General features: G+C 37.9%; 1 long non-coding RNA gene across 1 annotated transcript; it reads right to left on the reverse strand.

The window, feature by feature from the left end:
* Nucleotides 1-369: 369 nt before the first annotated feature.
* Nucleotides 370-14,063, reverse strand: LOC116217043. Its single transcript, XR_004160920.1, has 4 exons — nucleotides 14,003-14,063; nucleotides 13,124-13,282; nucleotides 11,611-11,694; nucleotides 370-583 (listed from the first exon to the last, which is right to left on the reverse strand). It is a non-coding gene; the product is annotated as an uncharacterized LOC116217043 (long non-coding RNA).
* Between the last annotated feature and the right edge of the window lie 942 nt (nucleotides 14,064-15,005).

Genomic DNA, 15,005 nt, shown 5'->3' on the forward strand with positions numbered 1-15,005 from the left:
ATCACTTTCCCAGTATACAAGGAATCCCACCCAAAGCCTTACATGCTGGAGTCCAGATGACCCACTCCACCAGGAGGCTGGCTGAAGCACCCAGGCTGCATCAGGCTGGGAGGCTGGGATATTCATCCCATCCGATCTCCTCTCTGCAGACATCATCTTCCCCTCCTCCCCCCCCCAGGACATATCGTCACATCCCTGGTGCTGATCCAGAACAAACCAGGCTATTGGGAATTGCCAGCTACATTATAATGCTTTCCATCTGACCTCAGTGCTGATGGGTTGAATCATCTGAATAAAACAAATCTCACTCCTAGAGTGGGATTTCCTGTTGGGACAGTGACAGTGAGATATTTGCCTACTTACCAGTGCATTCCAGCAGAAGTTCTTCATAACAATTCTCTTTTTCCTTTTAACAAAAGAAAGCCTTCTTTTCAAGCCTTCACGTACCCCTTCTTAAATTGTCTATAAATTAAAAGTTGACAGCTTCATCCATGAAATGAAGAGTGGTGGCAGCTGACACCTGTACAGCTTTTGGCAGCTCCCTTTAATCACATTGTTTGTTCTTGCTCATCCTTTAAAAGGCCTGCAAAGCAAAGGTGGAGGGCAGGACAGTGAAACACTCACAGATAACATTCAAGAGCATCATTTCATTCTGTCATTAGTGACATACTTGAGAGACACTATATTTATTTATAGGCAAGAATCAAGTATGCACAGTTTGACCAAGAATGACTCATGGGCTGTCAAATGGCAATATGCTCAAACAGGCCTGAAAAGAACTGGGTTGGCTGACTGCACACTAACAGCCACTGGTCAGTCAGCATAAGCTGAAGTGAAGAGCTGCATCAGCTTTACTAAATCCATGGTCTCCACAGTTTAATTGTGGTTGGCACAAACCAAATAAAATCTAATCTGTCTTGCTGAGCAATGACTGCCAGCTAACTTACCTTTTTGCAACCATATACAAACAAAATCTCTAAATGAGTACGAGAAAGAGCAACAGAAAAGATAAATGCAAATATTTTAAAAGTGTTAGCATTAATCATATGTGGAAATATTTAGCAGAGAAGGAAAGTACGGTTAAATTAAGAAAAAACATCTGAAACGTGCTGTATGCAAATTCTTTGATGTCTGGACACCTCATTGCTTGGAACGGTTTAAAAGATCTGAAAGAGCAGACTGAAGACCAGAAAAACATGTCACAAGTTAAAGTTCTGTATGATCCAAAAACTGTACTGGATGATTTATTAGGAAAATGTCATTTCTAGTAATTTTTTCTTGGAAATGATTCATTGCTTTTGGTAAAAGCTGACTCCATACAGAGAATTACCTGTCCTTCCTGCCTCAGATACTTTTTCCATATAATTAGAAAATGTATCAAAAAAAATCTTAAAAAATATATCCTCCCTTTCAGATGCTGAACACCAGTATACGAATTGCAATACTTGGGGATTGTAACTTCCGCAGTAATGACAGGAAATACCCTAGCAACTATTGTCTAAGCACTTCTATTGACTAGTCAGGGCAAAATTAGAATCAGGAGCTTTTACATTGTTCTATAATTGGCCTGAGTAAAATCTAATAACAAATCCACAGTGTAGTCGGAACTCATCTGTTGTTTGCACTTCCTACTTCACAGATGAGACAGTCTCAAAAGACAGAGTAGGCTGAAGACTGGTTGGACAACTCTATAAGTGAGGTCTCAAGACTCTTGTCATTCTAGCTGTCTAAATTACTTAAACAGGACTCAGAGGGATTTAAAGGGGAGAAACGACATGACAAACAATTATATTCTAACACACTATTTATAACAATGCCCTTTCAGATTATTGTTCCACTCAGACTGACACATTACTGTAATCCCAGGGATGAATCAAGGGACTTAGAGTTAGATCATGCACAGCTTGTAGGCATAAAAAAATACAAATAAAGAACTGACATTCAGGAAATATAGAGCGACTCAAGGATAAATTCTGCTGGGATGAGCTTAATTTATCAATGTCAATAACAACGGTGAACACATCGCAAGAATACATGCATATTAATTGAAAATAACTCAGATTAAATCACTGCAGTTTGACATTTTGAGATAGGCACTTTATCTTTTCAAGAAAGAGAGCACTATAAAATCTTTAATCTGAAAACACATCTTAATTGCATGTTATCACCTCCTAATTGCTTCTATATTATATTAAACATTTTGCTAATTACTAGCCTGATCATGGTGTAAATAGCTTGAGGCTAGAGCTCATAACCAGCTGAAGACAACTGGGCACAATGAGGGCCACAAAGAAGTTTATCACTTCGGTGTATTATCATGGACTTCCATCATTATCAGTGTCTATCACTCTTTATCTCTGCTTCCCTTGTGAGATAAAGAAGAGAGGCAATAATGTAGATCAGAGGTTGGGCTGCATTTCAGTTAATCCATCTATTTCTAGCTCTAGATTTCTAATATTCCCTGGAGACAAAAGTTGTCTGCCTACTGCTGTCTCTAATCTACTGCTTGAACACTGAAGCCAGAATGCTATTTGCTGTACCACAACACTGGGTAATGGAGGAGCTCCTGGACAGCTGGAGGTGCACACTGCATCCGAAACCAAAGGACATGGATGAAATGTGTTGCTGTGAGCAATCTACCTGTTTAACTGCAGAGCCTGAGTAATACACAGATGATGCATAGGGAGCATGTGAGGCAGCAGTTTGAGAATTCATCAGGAATGACAATTATTTATGTTTAGGCAATAAAAATGCTCATACAGAAGTGCCAGGTAACCTAACAGTGCAGGCAGCCATTTGGGTAGCAACTAATAATTTGAGCACAGTAATCATTTAGATAATTACTGTTACCTGAAATGAGCAGACCAAAACATCATTTTTAGTTGTTGTTTTTTTTTCCTTTGAAAGGAAAACAATTTTATCCAACATCGTATTCAGGAATTAAGTAACTTTGTGGGTTACAAACTGCATGGTAAAATGCAGCCTTACAAAATATGATTTGCATTTGCCAAAGAGAAAAAAAAAACAAAAAACAACAAGAGGAAATCATTTGGCCAGCACACAAGTAAAATAGCTTTTCTTCCTTTGGCAGAACATAAGTTTAGTGAATGCAAAGAGGAGGTGGTAATACGTGGCCTATGAATTCTGCTCTATTTAAAATTGGGCTTTCACTGCAGCTACTTTGTCAGGGCTTGCTGTAAGATGCCAGAGGCCCAAGTTTGTCTCTGCTAATAACAGCTTACTTTTTTATCTTTTGCACTGTGGCAGCAGCAAGGGATCCATGCCTGGAGCTTCATTTGCCAGAGGAAAATAACTCACAACTTCTTTCCCTGAGCAGAAAGTTTACAAGCCAGGCAGAAAGAAAACAGACTGCAAATGAGGGAATATGAAAGACAGATGAGTTTAGGCCTGAGTTACCAGATGCCAAAACGAAGAGTTCTCAGCTCCAAACTGTTTTTCTCACTCAAGACCACACTTTATGGAATGGCATGCAGTTAACTGATCAGAAAGTAATGCACAAATCTGAAGAAACCTTCCCACCTTCTCTCCACAAGGCTGACTGCTCAGCCTTGGGATCCACGATCATTGAGACTGGGGACACATTTCCCACCGCAGCCCTCCCCTCCCACGGTCCCCTCACACTTCCCAGACTCTACTCTAGGTCTTTTGTTCCATAACATACTACTCCATGGGCTACACTGCACTCTCTCTACCTAGATTCCTGAGATTTGAATCCATGCTCTATCAGAGCAGTCATAAAATAAGTTAGACAAGTATAGTTAATAAATTATAAGTGAGTGCTAACCCTGGTCCTGCATGCTGCCCACTCGATGCTCATCTCCCCTGAGGCTGCTGTGGCACTGTGCTGTGACATTGTGCTGTCCTGTCTGTACCATGCTCCCTCCAGTGACGCAAGCTGCAGTGTGACACTGACAAGAATTGGGGGCTGTGAAAGACTGTGTGTCAAAGCTTCACAAACTGGGCTTCCTGTCAACATTTCTCGGCTGCAAGCACACAGAGGAATGAAATACAGCACAGCTAACCTGAAGGAAACAATGATGCACAGCTGTTTTATTGCCTGGTACAGGTAAGACATTTTTAGGGAATATTTTCTGCCTTTTAATGAGCCCACAGCAGAAGGCCCTGAATTTATCTCAGCTGCCAGAATCCTCTCACTCTTTCAGGCTCTTATTATCTTTCTCTATTTCTTTCTCTCTTCGTTTCTAGTTTGTCCCTGCTTAAAGCACCTCAAGCTCCTTTCTTCAGCTCCTAAGCAGTCCTTACAGGTGTCTGTGCTCTCCCCAAGAATTCCCTAATTTGCCTTTACTTTCACTTAAGGCTAGGAGAAGGCTGCACTGTATTCTTGCCTGTCTTTGTATCCAAAGCAAGGAAAGGGGGACACTTCCCGGTGGAAGAAATGCTCTGCCCTGGGAGGTTGGTGCACCTGTCCTTTAAAGCCATTTTAAGAACACCTTATATTGAAATACAGAGTGCACGCTGCTTAAAGCCTGTACCACACAACACTGAACTTTCCCAAAGGCTCATTTCTGTGGTTGTATTTCATACCCATGCTACACGTGAGTTTTATGATATTTGCTTGTTTGCATTTTCTCCACTGTCTTCACATATTTTATCTCCACAGCCACTAATTCTTGATATAAATGATGCTAAGCAGTAAAGTATGGTCCATTAACTTGATTTTTAAAAGTATCTAAAATTTACGCAGTGATTTAAATAATAATATAAATTATATTAAGTATGTGCAGCAGCAGAGGGTACGGCCTCCTAAACAGAATGAATTTCTCCTTGGAGAGCACTGATTAGTTCATTTTTCCTAATGAATCTTTTGTTATAGTCAGAAGTTCCTTTTTTCCCCCTCACTGTCTCACTTATGAAGCATGCATATGTATATATGTATGTTCCATTTATATATTTGAAAGCTAGATTAAGTGATATCCTACTTCACCTCCAGAAAGGGCACAGCACTTCTTAAGGAGGAAGCTGCATTTCTTAGGTCAGAGAAACTGAGGCCAAGTCATCCCATCCACAGGTTCTCAATCTTTGGGTCAACTATCTCCAAACATGTAATCCATTGCTAAAATACTGCCTAGAGAAAAGTGGATGGATAGTGCTGCTTCTCTCAGTGAAATTTATTGTTGAGGCCAATTGGAAGGCATGTCCATTCAGACACTCCATCAAAAAGAAGCAGCAGATGGCTTTGTACTGCTTTCTTGAGCATTTAGGAATGCACTTCTGCGCCTGTTCTCCTCTCACTCTGCATATTCACACCATTCTTCCCTAGGGCAGAGAGGACAGAGAAGTCCCCTCATTCTCTCACATGTGCTTTCCATGCTCATAGAAGCCAGGCTGCCATCTGGTCTAATGAACTTTGAAACAAACTGCCTTTAAGATAACTTTCTTTTACCTGCAGTGATGTTCCTTTGGTGGTTTTTTTATCATCACCCGGGTCATTTAGTTTAAAATGCATCATGACTGTTGTTTTTTTCCTCTAGAAATATCAATGTAGGTAGTGCTTTTCAATAAGTGGACATTAATTCACGCTAAATTACAGTGGGATTCCCATGAAATTACATATTTCATCCACATGAATACTGAAAGAAATCATTATGATTAATGGTATAATTTATATGTGCATGTTGATGAAAGAATCTTAATCTAGAGTAAATTAGTAGAGATTTATGTACTAATAATTTTGTTGTGCTCTAAGGTCCAGACGAAAACCAACTAAGTGATGTTGTATTGACAGCCAGTTCATATTAACATATCTTAAAGGGATAACATAACAGTATCAAATAAACAATTTCTAATCCATATTAACTTCATTTTAGCCTTTTTTTCCCCCCTTCAGAATCCATAATTAATATACTGCTAGGAATAAAGTTTCATCCTTTTCATCTTCACATAAGTGCCAAGGAATCAAGGTAGATAAGATGAATGGAAATATTTCATCACAAAATAACTGACTTTTAATAGAGGAAAGTACCTTCTCCATCCACGTGTTTCTCTGAGCATGAAGACCGTGTGGCTTCATGCAGGGATGAGGAATTTGATGCCTCACTCCAAAGCTCACAGCATCCCAGTTTATCAGGACAGCCGTGGTAGCCTCCTATGCTTGTCTGGGCTTCCCATCATGTTTTTGATGGCTGTGCCACACCCAAGCCCCTTATCAGCTATACCCCATGCATGCAGTGTGCTCCTGACTCAAATGAGGGACATGGTCTAGTGGGCATGATAGGGAGAGGTTGATGGTTGGACCAGATGATGGTCCTAATGCTCTTTTCCAACCTCAACGATTCTACAATTCTATGATTAAGCAATCTTTATTGCTTAATGCAGCTAATAGAGCTGAGCATCTGGGGAACTCACAGCCCATGAACTGAATTTCCATGCTGGAAAATACCAGCAGAAGCAACTTTTTCACTGCCAATATTGTTAAGTGCTTATTTCTAACACTGAAGCACAATTAAGGCTAAGAGTAGTGTGGCTGAAGAGGCCATGTACCAGTGCCAAACAGTCACCTTGTGCAGTTCAAAATGCTGGCTAGTGGTAAACATGTGAGATACAGTGCATTACTTAATATTCTGAAGAGAGGATTGTGAATCATTTTACATTAATTACTAAAGCGAATGTTTATAAAATGCATCTCGGTGTATAATCACCAGCTGATCTTACCTCTGCAATTCTTACAGGAAATAGAAAGTGGAACATAGGTTAAATTCTATGCCAATTCCTTCTTAAAAACAAGGATAAATTGCTGACCTGGCAGAACTTGCAATAATCTTTTCCCACAGTGTTCTTTGTACATTATTCTTCTTAAATATTTTTAAAAGAAATAGTCTAATTTAGTCAAAATAGTCTTAGGATTTTGCAGTAAGTTACTTTATCAATCTATAAAAACTCAGATAGGACTCCTCCCCAAAATGGTTACAGCCCCACAAAATTGCACTTTCCTTGAAGCAAACATTGCCTGAACTCTGTGACCGAGTCTGTGATGTAAGACAACAGCAGCACTACTACTGTACTTCAGTAATTTAATAAAAAATGTCTTCCTTTTCATCTTCCTTTTCAAATTAGGTATTTTAATGATTTGCTGCTGGGACATAATTTTTCTGTAGCACAGAGCTGAATATAAGAGGCAGTGTTTTAAATTTCATACAATCTGAGATACATTATCTCGTAACAAATCCTGTCGGAGGATTAACTCTCTTCTAAAGGGAACCCAATGTCAGTTTGCAAAAGGAGAAATGACTGATGGCAACATTATTAATGACAAGCAGCTAATTTCTATGCAATTTTACCTACTACTACTTACGGAACCTGCAGCCACCACTATACATTATGCAGAATACCTAACTAATTTTCAAAATCCTTGCTTAAAACTTAATTCAAGGGAAAGACCTCTTGATCTTACAAAAGGCATTATTGCCGGAGATTAAACTGCTTGATGCTATGTATTGTTCTAGCTGTAGTCAAGAGGGAATATTAATTGAGATGTTCCATGGATTACAGTGTGTATTCCACAGTGGTTCACATGTTTCCTGGTGGTCTTTCCAACAGGAACAGCACAAATGAGGGGAATAAGACGGATCATTTTGAACCTTAGTTGTTAAGCCATTGTTCTGTTGTGCACAAAAGGTAATGCTTGGTTGATTTGCTTTATTTCTGAACTGTTCTGATTTCTTCCCTGTGCACCTAATCTCCACCACTTCCTCTGTGAGTCATCAGCAGCTGGACCCAGTGAAACCACAGGAATTGGCTCCTGGTAAAGAGCGCTAATGGTGCTATTACTCAAGTTCAATTCTCTTTAAGCCTGGTAAAGAAGCATCATGAGTCATATGGTACAGACAAGAGTTCTTTTGCATTTGCTTCTTTAGGAAAATCAAAACCTATACTTTGCTTTCTTGAAATGATTAAAATCAGTGTCTCCTGTACCTATCTCTCTCTGCACGGCCTTTGCAACAAAGATGAAATGTCATTTTCCTTTGAATTCCTCATTACTCTTTCCTTGCACTTACCTACTGTACAGCCTTTTTTAAAAACAAGTTCTTAAAAATAAAACAAAACAAAAAATCACAGCCATTTAGCTCTTCCCCTTCTGCTCATTTTCATTGTGCAGAAGTGCAATGTGATTCACACCTCTGATTCAGCTGATTTGATTAGTTGTTGCTGCCATACACCTGCTGCTGTCACGGTAGTAGCCTATATTTGTGGCATAAGTTCCTGCTGCTGTCAGAACAGGTGGATATTGTATAGTAGATTGAAAAGAATGGCTTGAATAGCAATTGTTCTCCATCCCTACTTACACAAATCCAGGACAAGTTGGGTCCATCAAATTAGTCTCTCCCGATTTGCCTGCAGTTACTAGGATGGTCACGTATCTTATTTAAGCTAAGGCCAGATTTTCAACTGCAGATGACAATAACCTTACCAGATTAAATTTATAGTAAGATGGTTGGATGTTGTTCACAACCTCTCTTCGTGGCTTATTCTTGGGCTTTTCTATACTAGACAATTTGAAGACTTCAGAGAGCTCTAGGGGATCTCTTTGACTCTTGGTAGGAGTTCCTTTACTCTCCTTCAATTAAAACAAGTCATCCTTAACATTTAAAAATGGTCCTTATTAAAAGAATTTCTCATTGTTATTATCCTCTCAGAATAGCATTTCGCCTTCTGATGAAGTCCTGCGTGCTGGTTGTAGGAGCCTCACTGAATTGTAATGCAGTGCTGCACAGGGACTGATACTCTGTGACAGCGTATAACACTGGACAGCACAAAAACAAAAGGAATAAAGGAAAAGAAAAAGAAAAGAAAGCAAGCAGGGGAAAAAAAATAAGGGAAAAAGGAAAAAATGAAAAAAATAAAAAGGAAAAAGAAAAAAGGATGAATGAAAACAAAGGGAGTTTATTGTTCAGCTTATTGCGCAGAGTAAACTATATGGCAGTTGAGAAAGATACTTCTGCAAAGCAGAGGATGCCTTCTTTCCATATAGATCTTTGAATTATATTTAAAACACAACTCAGGAATACCCTGAAATCCTAAACTTCCTGAGTTGAACGTATTTCAATGAAATACTGAATGACAGTGCAAGTAACATTCCTTCCTGCTAGGAAGAACTGGAGAAACGAAATACAGAAAATATGAAGCCTCCTAAAGAGAGGTAAAATGAAACTGTAGTCTCTAAATTGGATCCTTTATTTATTAGCACAGTTGTATTTAAATGGATTAAGAGCTCCAACACAGGCATTCCCAAGTTGCAGTCCACATACCACAAGTGGTACGCAAGTGTCTGCAATGTGACTTGTGACCCCTCGTAGAGCTGCGGGCTGAGGCTGCTGTCACCACTGTTGCTGATGGCAGTGCTTGGCAAGGGAAAGTTTGAAAATCATCATAGTCTTAACAGATGAACAGGTTTCCCTTTCATGCAAGATATTTATTTCAGGAAACAGAGTGTCTCATCTAAAGCACACACAGTATTCCTCCAGTTTGAACAGACCCAAATGTTTTGGGGTCTTTATGCTATAAATGCAACCTAAATACCATCTTACCACCAGTGCCAAAATTTAGAATTGATTACTGCTGCCTAAATAAAGATACTGCTATTTCTCTTGATGTACTTTTCCAGCTAGCTATTAAATCAGTGGCAGACTGTAAATCATGATTGTGCAGTAGATTTCTGATGTACACTTTTTCAAATATGCACAACTGAGCAGTTGTGCTACAGAAGCATTTGTTTTTCCAAAGGCAAGGAAAAACAGAAATTGATAATATTTTAGATGGACTACAATTCTGTAATTTGGAATTATCCACAAAGTTTTGTGGATTTTGTGTCTATTTCAAATTAATATTTGATTAAAGTATCTCTGTGCAATCCTTAGAATGATTAATTTGGTACTTTTATTCAGCTTTTACCTTTCATCTTGATGGCACACATTAGTGATTTAAAAATTTTCCAACTTTCAGGTCTGTATAGAAGAAAAAGCAGAAGCAGAGCTGTCAGTTTTAGTTCAATTCTAACAGATGTATTTGTTTTACAGTAGAAGCTGGTTTCATATCCTTAAAAATATTGTAAACAATTTGCAGCTGCTTGATTTTTTATGCCATCATAAATATTCATGACAATTCTTGAAGATCTATAAATGTAAGGTGACCTTACACACACACACACACACACACACACACACACAAAAAATCAGACTCGGGTAGTATAGAGCACAAGTCATCACTTTTTCACCTTTCTCAGAATTACACAGACAGCTGCAAAACCTGTGCTCAACATCACACGCAGGGCTTCTGGCAAATGGTTTTCCACATACTTTAAACAAAACCAAAGAAAAGCCACTGCACTAAGGCTGCATTAGTGGAGAGTCTGGTAAGGTGATTTTGGCATGTAATGCAATGGTCCTGCAAGACCTTGTTGGGGGTGTGATCAATAGCTCCGAATATGACTTTTAATCACGTTAGTACACATTTGTTGGTTTCTACCAGCACAGCTTTCTGGCATTAAGAACAGAAAGGAAAGCGAGTGTCTGCTAGAAAGTGGATAAAAGAGTGAAAAAGAAAAGTGGAAAACACAGCTGTCAAAGCTAGCTCCTCTGTTTGCATGCATATTAATCGTTCAGCAAATAATACTAAATTGTGCAAAAATATATTACGTTGTGTGGTATTTTATTACATGACATGACTGTATTATCCCAAATGTATGCAACAAACAGGTACCTTTTGCTTGCCCTTCCGCAAAGTTTTCTCTGCTTTTTTTTGTCCCTGCAATTTTCTCCTTCAGTATTTCCACACACTATCTATAACGGGTATGTTTGTGTTTCAGGTTTTAAAACTAATAAAAGACTCTATGTGGAGACAGTAATTGCATCAGTAGCACCAGCCAGTCAGATAAGCCAGGGACAGGAAGGCAGGGGGTCCTGACTAATATGAGAAGATGTAAGAAAAGACTTGAGAAGGTGAAGTAATTCCACTCAGGAAGATGCAGGACTTTGAGGGAGTTGATCTTCAGTGGCATAAATTGCTTAAAATGATGCTGAATTACACCAGCTTGCCTTAAACATTTGGGTCATCTGATATGTAATTCAAGCACGGCCTACGTGACCTAGATTTCTAATGATACAGCTCAGCAAATAACGACTAAAATGACACATTAATGACAAAAAATAAGATTTGTCCCTAAACTCATAGAACACACTTTCTACTAAAGCACTCCATCCACAACACACATTTTTCCTGGGGTAGTTACAAGGTATAAATAAATTACAGATAATATTTTCATAAGTACACATATGATTTAGAACTCCATGCCCCATTTTTTAAATTGAAGGAAAATGTTTAAAGTGATTTCAAAGGGACTGAGGTGATGAAGCACTACGGAAAAAAAAATCCTACTGGGCTCCTCTTACATTCAGTGTCTGACCATAACTGCTTAGATGTCCTTTTGAAGGTCAGGGAGATCTAATATACTGAGCATCCAAGCTTCTTTCAGAACTGTGAATTAGACTCTGAAATGACATAAGTATTTTGAAAATGAAATCTAGCAAAATCTTGTAGATAGTTGGTTTTAGTAAGGGTATCTGAAAGACTTACCTCTGAGGTTTAACAGCTTTAGGATGCCTTGTAAAAAAAACACGTATTCATCCATCAACCCCAGAATGTAAAGTGAGTGCACTCCTGTAAAAAGAGAAGAAAAAAAAAAAAAAAGTAAATTGATCATTTTTAGCATTTTACCAAATTACCAAGAAATCTGAAAGGAAATGTGAGAGAAATTGAAATACTTCCAAAATAACCCCCCCGTACTTAGCAGCATCAATGCCATCTCACTGCAGCTTCACATTTACAGCCCTAGGAACTTTTGCATACATAACTGTAGTTTAACGTGTTTCCCCTTGATTTCATTTGATAAAATCTCAGTCTGTTTTAATGGAAATATAATCATGCTAACGTCAAGTATTTTCAAAAATTTCACCCCAACTAAACAAATGAAGAATGGTCTCCTAAGAAGAGCTGTAACAATGACAAATATTTTGATGCATTCCTGTTTTTGGCGTTTTTTTTTCCCGATGTGAAGTTCTTTAAGAGAATGCAGTGACATATGTTGTATACATCCAACTAATTGTTCATGTTTATAGGATACACTCTTCCAATATGAAAGCTGTAATTTTTCTCTTCCTCTTTGTGGCTTTAGTACAACTTGTCTTAACATCTATGAGACCTGAAGAACTACTCAGTAAATTAAGAAAACAATTTCTAAAACTGGATAATCATTTTCCGAGCCAAACTTTTAACTGTGGCTATGGGAATCCACTGTGACACTGACTAGGATCCAGAAAGCAAAATGCTTATAAGGAAGCATTCATTGCTGATATGAAAGTAAGGCCTGATCTTCCTTGAAAATATTGGTCAGGTCAATCTCACGCAGTGTTGATTATGCTCAAGGTAGACATTATTTGTTAATGCTTATTTTACCATATGCATGCAACAGGAAACACTGGAGCATGTATGCAGTTAACAGGAAACAGTGCTTACATACTGTTACGATTGTTTTTCCCCTCGAAGCACCTAAAACATACTTTCATGAAAACTACTTTTAGAAACAGAAAAACTGTGCACAGAGTAATTGTATTATAAAATATTTTTTTCATTTCCAAGCCTGATTCTTAGCAAGTCACATCCTTTTTGCGTTTTGCAGAAATGATATGTCATTAGGAAACGTAACTCTCGGTTACGTGGGCATGTCATGTTATAGTACATTAGAAAACATGATGTGCTGACATAACCATGCATGACCATTATCCAAAAGACACGTTAAATCCTGGCAGTTCAGTTAGAGGCACATTTGGTTCTCAGTACACATATTTGGCATATATTATAATCTACTCATGCGAAATGTAAAAGATAGAGAAAACCACACAAAGGAAGTAGTGCAATCATGAAGTCAAATCCTTCATTCAGCATTCACCCGGATTCTCATCTTAGTCTCTCCTTGTACCGCATGTGCAGAGTATTCAGTCCCTGACTGATTGTTTATGCAAACAAATATCAAACAAATAAAAAAACTTATACTCGAACACTAGAAGAAAATAAAATCACTTTTCATTACCTCCATAGTTGTTAGAATAAAATTCAAAGATCAACACTTTCTTCACTCTCAGTGTGCATTAACATCTGGGACTCATCACGTTGTCCGGCGTTTCAACAAAGATGATGTCACTGGTGCCAAATACTTTGACAAACATGGCTACTGCATAAATCTGAAGAACTGAAACACCAGACAAATTATGTTTACAATTAGAGAAAAAAAAAATTATTTGTATCTTGAGTTTATGTTGAACAGGCTTTCTTTACAGAGGGAAGACATTGACTCAAATCTGTAAAAGCTGAGAGAGTTTGGAAAAGCTTTTGATCTTCCATTGTTTGTTACAACCTTGGGGAAGGTTAAGTTAACCCTTTGAACAAACATTCCTAATGGCTTCCAGTTCACTCCAACAAAGTAACTCAGTAGTGAACTAAATTGAATTTAAACTGCTCTTCAATCAAGGATTGCTTTATTTAAGATCTAATTCAAAAGGGAATTACTCAGTTCAATACTGACCAATCCTACCAAAAGTTCAAAAAAGTAGCGTGACTCTACCAGCCTATGAGGAAGGGGATGCAGAAGACTCACAAGGAGGCAGATTTATCAAGAGGAACTGCACTACAAGTTTTGCATTTCTTTGCTACCAAAGAAAACTTTAAGCTACAGTTACAGGAATTGTGATCAGCAGTTTGCCAAATAAAAGTGTAAAAAAACCCAACAACAACAAAAAATTAAAGCCACAGAACCACCAGGTCTTGTTATCAGGCCAAAAATCAGCACTGCAGTGATTCCAGTGGGTGATAATTGCACAGAGAACTTATGTGACACGGTCATTAATTCACATTACAGCTACCTTAATCATGTAACCACCAAACAATTGGTGACAACATGGGATGTACTTACCAGGATACATCTTCAGTCTAAAAATGCATATAGTTATCTTAGCCAAGACTTTTCGTGATCTGTTTAGAAAGTAAAATATTCCGCAGAGAAAGATGCATTTTAGTTAATATATAAAAACAAAAGTGAAATTCCAAAAAAAAAAAACAAATTACATATATAGCAGAGGTGTCTGATAGAGATTTGAATCTTTTAATTACATCACTAATATAGTTTGAATAACTTAAACACTACTACTTATTATACCAAACAGAGGTCATGTTCAAATATTAAGCTAAAATATGATTAACTCAGCTTTTAGCTGGCTCCAGGAGCATTCATCTGCAGTTGATATTGGTGAATACTTTCACACCAGCAACTATTACTTTCAGCCCTCGGGTACAACATCTTGCACTCAGAAGTAGCAGTAATACATTGGTATTTTTCCACACACATGGGAATATTACCCTTTATAGAAGTACAATATATCCTTATGCTTAGCTGTGCCAGTATTCCCTTTTGCTTTCTACCACATGCCTTAGTTTCAAATCTCTATGATTAAACTAAGAGGACGGGGAGTTTTATAAAACAGAAAAATGCTGCTGAACATGCAGTCAATTAACTGAAAGATGGAGATGGATATTTTTTGAAAGCTCCTTACAGGCTCTAGACAAACACAGTGAGATAACAACGGCAAATTGTTTGGCTTACTAATTGTAACCAAATGTATGCCATTCTATCACAACATTCTCAGGAGGATGTTAAAGACTCTTTTTTTAAGTAAACATCTTGTGTCATCCTTTACTGAAGTGGAATGAGGGTCTCTAATAAAAAAAGTATATACCAAGGACCCTCAAGGAGATTTTTATATATATATATTACTGATCTTTGAAAATGCAGCCTGAGCGGTACGTTAATAATTTCACACAGCTGGGTAATAAACATTCCTGCCAAAAGAATTATGTAAAATTACACAAACCTTTTTTAAAGAGAATGTGTTTCAAGGAGACATAAAGTACAGACTCAG

This window comes from Meleagris gallopavo, chromosome 11, assembly GCF_000146605.3.
Source record: "Meleagris gallopavo isolate NT-WF06-2002-E0010 breed Aviagen turkey brand Nicholas breeding stock chromosome 11, Turkey_5.1, whole genome shotgun sequence".
Classification (NCBI taxonomy): Eukaryota; Metazoa; Chordata; class Aves; order Galliformes; family Phasianidae; genus Meleagris; species Meleagris gallopavo.